This window comes from Lepidochelys kempii, chromosome 18 (assembly GCF_965140265.1).
Source record: "Lepidochelys kempii isolate rLepKem1 chromosome 18, rLepKem1.hap2, whole genome shotgun sequence".
In the NCBI taxonomy this organism is placed as follows: Eukaryota; Metazoa; Chordata; order Testudines; family Cheloniidae; genus Lepidochelys; species Lepidochelys kempii.
Window position 1 is genome coordinate 19,434,092 of NC_133273.1, and position 6,000 is coordinate 19,440,091.

Here is a 6,000-nt window from a genome sequence, read left to right on the forward strand (position 1 = left end):
CAAATCATTACAAATTCCTTTGGCATTGGGTGTAACAATGATTAGGCATGAGGACATATCTTTAGGCAGAAGTGGCCATATAATTCCAGAGGAATTCCTACTGTGATTGAACGCAGACTGAACTGTACTTGTGACCCTTTGAGGAGCCAGACTGCATCCCAACATGGAACAAAACAGAGTGATGCATTGAGGAGTTGAGCCCTTTCTCCCACTCCAAGTCATTTTCTTTTAGTGACTGCATTTTCATGCCATCTTCTTGGCAACAAAACCCAGATTTAGAGAAGTAATTCTGAGCAGTGTTCTGTACAGCCAGCCACTGAAGGACTATAGATGCAGCAACAAATATTCTGAAGAGCAGCCAATGCTTCATGCTAATGACTAGGAAACCCATTGGGAGTAACTGAATTTTGAGAGGGTCATTCTGCCCCACGCAAGTATTGTAATAAAGTGGTCATCAAGGGGTTAACTGGGTTGCTCAGAATATTCAGAGTTGGAGCTATGCTCCCCACAGACTTACTTCCCTTTACTACAAGTATAATTTTCACTCGCTTAGTGATGGCTGAAAAACAGAAGTGCACTTGGCCAATTCTATCACTGTTGAGTTCCTCCAAAAGCAAAGCACAGGCACCTCTCCCACCAGTAAATGGGGCATCACGGGACTCAACCTTTGAACACAGAACTATTTTCTTTCTTAGCACTACTGGGAAGCTCTATCTCATGAAAACAGCAGTTCAAGACATAATATTACATACACTGCCTGGCAAGTTATTGTTGTATATTATTTGCATTTTAGCAGCCCCAAGAGGACCCCAATGGAATCAGGACCCCATTGTGCTAGGAGCTGTACAAACATTAGCAGGAGGATGTGCCTGACCCAGAGAGCTTACACTCTAAATAGGCTTTCCAAATGAAGGGCAGGAAGGGAAACAGAGGCAGAAAGAAGTGACATGACTTGGCCCAAGGTCACCTAGCTGGTCAATGGGGGAGCCAGGAATAAACCCAAGGTTTCCTGAGTGCCAATATCAAAATCCTAATGTCCTACCCACTAGATCAATGCTGTGCAGACACAAGTGGAAGAGTACTGCCCTTGGGGATGATGGTTCTAGGGTGACACACTACAAAACGTTGTCTTCATGCACCAAATGTATCTTGAGAGATACTGATGGGCATCCCCAACCAACTGGATTCTCTCTTGTTAGAAGTCAGTTCTGTCATGCCCTGTATCACTCAGCTCTTTCTGACTACAGGGTTGCCTACACTGCAATCAGAAGGGATGACTGTAGCACCCATGCTCACTTCATTGAGCCAGCTTGCTAAAAATAGCAGTGCAGGAGCAGAGGCATGGGTGGCAAGGCAGGCTAGCTACCCTAGCACAATCCTGCCTGCGACCCTGAATACTTAGTTGAGTGGCTAGCCTGTGCCATCACACATGCCCACTGCAACTACACTGCTATTTTTATCGAGCTGGCTTGATCAAAGCTAGCTTGGCTCGGTCTACACATGCCCCAGTCACCACTCCTAACTGCAGCACAGACATACCCAAAGGTACGGGGAGCGATGTAGGAATTCATGAAGAGCTGAATTCTTCTCTCAGTGACACTAGTGTATGTGTGGTGAAAACTCCATAGACTTCAACTACTATCTGGCTAACATGGAGTTATCCCGAATCTAGATCAGTCACAGTGAAACCAGAATTGGGCCCTAAAACAATATTAATATGAAGAACTAAATGTTTTATTGCTGAAACCCACTCCGGCTGGAGAAGTAACACGTGATTATCATTTACTAGCTGTATTGCCAGAGGGTCAAAAGACCCCACTCAGGATGAGAACCCCAGTGGTCTAGGTGCTGTACAAACGATATGCAGATTGCTTGTCTTTGGATGCTCTCGGTCTTCGGTAAAATCTGGGAAGGATTATTCCATAACTCCCTTGGCTTTGGTTATTCCAAAATCCCAGATAGGACCAAGGAGAGGAATCTTTCTTGGATACTTAAATCTGATATGCCGTGCAAGACAGAGGGCAACTGCATATAAACTTTCTAAGCTGTTGGTTCAAAACAGTGGGTGAAGACCTGATTAACATGACTGACAGCAATGAAGAAGGCAACAGCTGCACAAGCAAATAGCTATGCAATCATACTGCTATGGCTAGACAATAGCTTGATACATTTTAATCTTCAGGGTCTTTTTAGGCAGCCCTCCCCCCACATCCACACCAACACCTGCATGGACAGAGCCCTGTGCCTATGGGAAATCTAAGCAAAAGAGCAGAGTAGTTGTTGGTGTTGTTATTAATATTACGTGAGCCTATCTTGCAGCCCAGGGCATCCAACCCATATTTCCCCCCCCAACTCCCCTGTACAGCTGCTGCAAGGATATTAAAAGAAATACATTTCAGAACATCTGCAGGGAAGGGATAAAACTTGCAGAAGATGATAGAAAGCGGGGAAGCAGTAAAAACCCAGGAGTGTCAGAGTTAATGATGATATGTGAGTAATCCAGTTATAAAGGCGCTGTCAGTGGGAAGGGAGCGCAAATATAATAAAACACAGCTGTATGACGTACACTTCAGTGGAATTTTTATTAGATGGTTTATGTGCACTCTAAGTATACCTGACTGCAATGCAAATTCCCACAGACTTGCATTTGGGAGGAAAAAAAAGTTTCCATAGGTCCCTGTATTCAACTGATCTAGTCCAATTGTTTGGTGCCGCACGGATGTTTTGTTTGGCTGGTCAGAGCGTCAGGTTCATTTGCGTGCGCGTTTTCTGTTGAGTCAGCTCTAATCTGGGACCTTGGGGATGTCTCTCATTTGTCTGAGTGCTTCCTCAGAGCCCATTCCTGCCAGGGTGCCCCCTGTCCTGCCCCACGACCCTTCTAATCCCTACAGGTCTGCCCAAACTGCAGAATGAAGGCAAAAGTTGGAGAGGAGGAAATTGTGGGAGAGGCTGCTATCCCAAGTGCATCAAAAGCAAATGTTTGCAAGGACCCCCCCCACACACACACACACTCTTTACAGGAAGCTAAGGAGTCTCACGTGGTTTGTCCCATATTCTGCTTTGTTATTTCTGAAACCAAACCAGAGGGGGCTAAGGTTGAGTGGTGGCCACAGTGGGAGAACACTCAGGTAACTCATGAGTATATTGTGTGCTGTCTTGAGTTTTTGTAACAACCATCCCTCTAAGGGTCATCAGCAGGATTCAAACCCAGGACCTTCAGCATCGCTCTCTACAACTGAAGCAGCATCTCATTTAGCAGGTAGCAGTAGTAGTCTGTTATTCTGTGTGTGACCCAGACACTAGAGAGGGACATAGCTCACTGTATTAGCATGGTTTACATTCGCAAGGCTGATGGTCCCACAGCCAGTGTTTTAAGCCAGCTCACCCCTGTACAATTGCCTTGTCTATGGCAGGGGTTCTCAACCAGGGGCCCAGGGGGCCATGAGCAGGTTTCAGGGGGTCCGCCAAGCAGGGCCAACATTAGAGTTGCTGGGGCCCAGGGCAGAAAGCCGAAGCCCCACCACATGAGGCTTAAACACAGGGCCCTGAGCCCCACCACCTAGGGTGGAAGCCAAAACCTAAGCAACTGGTGCGGGGCCCCAGGTATTTGCCCTGCTTGCTACCCCCTAACGCTTGCCCTGGCTTTTATATGGAGAAAAACTGTTGTTGGGGCACAGGTGGGCGGTGGAGTTTTTATAGCATGTTGGGGGAGGGGGCGTGCCTCAGAAAGAAAAAGGTTAAGAAGCCCTGGTCTATGGCATCCCTTGAATGATGAGCCTCCTGCTGCTCTCACAAGGACTTGCCTTGTTGTTTTCTTTTGTACACTGAGCAGGCAACACCATCTCACAAGCGTCTCCAGAGGTGAACTAGAGGCCTTTATAGCACTGACTCTGGAATCAGTGGGGGGAATGTGTCATTTTATAGACGGCAATTTTACTATATGCTCATAAATACCTTTGCTTATCTACCTCCTGGATCTCTCCAGCCCTTCGTCAGAGAACTGGTCTTCTACAGACAGAAATTAGGATTTAATTACATTCCCATCCAGCCCTTGAAATAAATAGGGTAAGAGGGCGGGGGAGGTAGCGAGGAGAAAACACCAGAGGCTTCTCCAATGCCTGGGGTTTCCCCTGAACAAAGATCCTGTGCTGATATGTGTGTGTGTGTGTGTGTGTGTGTGTAGACAAAAAACTTAAGTGGTGAAGCGGCCAAGTCACCTTTGAAAATGGGACTTGGGCTCTGAGTCATTGTCTATACTAGGGAGAGGCACAGGATGTTGTCTAGAAGCATGTGTAACTTAAGTGCCCTTGTGGCCAAGATGGAGTTTGCTCTGCATGCAGCTCTGGCCTAGAGAAGGTGCATGCAAGAATACAGAATAGGCTGACCAGGTGTCTGGTTTTTGACCAGAACACCTGGTTCAAAAAGGGATCCTGGCGGCTCTAATCAGCACCAGGGACTGGGTCATTGACTGTCTGATTGGCAGTGCCACACAGTAGGGCTGGCAGGCTCCCTGCAAGCCTCAGTGCCATACAGCTCCCAGGAAGCAGCTAGCATGTCCCCCCTCTGGCTCCTACGCAGAGGGACAGCCAGGGGGCTCTGCATGCTGCCCCTGCCCCAAGCACCGCCCCTGCAGCTCCCTTTGGCCAGGAACCACGCAGGCAGCACCTGCAGATGAGGCAGCACACAGAGCTGCCTGGCCACGCTTCCATGTAGGAGCTGGAGGGGGAACATGCAACTGCTTCAGGTAAGCTATGACCAGAGCCTGCACCCCTGAGTGCCCCCCAACTCCCAGCCCTGATCCCCCTCCAGCCCTCTGAACCCCTCAATCCCAGCCCAGAGCACGCTCCTGCATCCCAAACTCCTCATCCCCAGCCCCACCCCAGAGCCCTCACTCCCGCCAGTGCCCCACCCTGATCCTCCTCCTGCCCTTCAAACCCTTCAGTCCCAGCCCGGAGCACCCTCCTACACCCCAAACCCCTCATCCCCAGCCCCACCCTAAAGCCTGCACCCCCAGCCGGAGCCCTTGCCCCCTGAGCCAGCCTGGTGAAAATGAGCAAGTGAGTGAGGGTGAAGAAAGCGAGTGAAAGGGAGAGGGGATGGAGTAAGTAGGGGCAGGGCTTCTGAGAAGGGGCAGGGCCTTGGAGGAGGGGTGGAGCAGGGGGCAGGGCAAGGGTGTTTGGTTTTGAGAGAGTAGAGAAGTTGGCAACCCTACTGCAGTAGTGAAAGGCCCTTCCACCCCAGGGGCACCTGTTCCAACCCCCCCCCGAATGAACACACCCACCCCCCCACCCCCCGGAAGAGTACAATGAACATAGGAAAGGGAAATATTTACTTACAGAGGGATGAAAGGAGAAAACCAACCGGGGGAAGATAGGGGGAGCAGTAAACCAGGGTTGCATTCAACACAAGGCCCCACAGGCCCAGTGGGAGCACAGTCTGAAAGGGCAGACACCCAGCAATGTGTCTGCACACAGAGTTCAGGAGTCCTGGGCAAGGTTCCAGTCCAGTGGTGCGTCTTGGGTGCCTCGGGTTGTCTTCAGTGCCAGCAAACCCCTCCGGGGCCCTCTTCTGCCACTCTCTGCAAAGCCACACAGAGTGACCACCTCCTCATTTAGCTAACAGCCTCCCTCCTTATTCCCAATGCCAGGTCCCAAACCCCAGTACTCACGGCCCCATGCAGCTCTGGGCAGCAGGGATACTAGGTCCAGCTCCGGTCTGTCCTTCTCGGGCGAGTCCTCCCTGGCACTGCCCCTTCTGGCTCCTGTCCTGGGGTGGCCCCTCCCACTTCGGGCAGGCTCTTGGCTGCTTTGCTCTGTGAGGGCCAGCTTGCTGCAGCCCTCCTGTCTGGAGCTCCGGACACACATGGCCAGTCGTGCTCCCCACTCTCTCTGCTCCCCCCAGCACTTCCTCTTTCTAGATCAACACTCCCCCACCCCACCCCCGGAAAAAGGTTTAAAAGGGCCATGCTCTCTAAACCCCACAGGGGTTACACGTGGAACA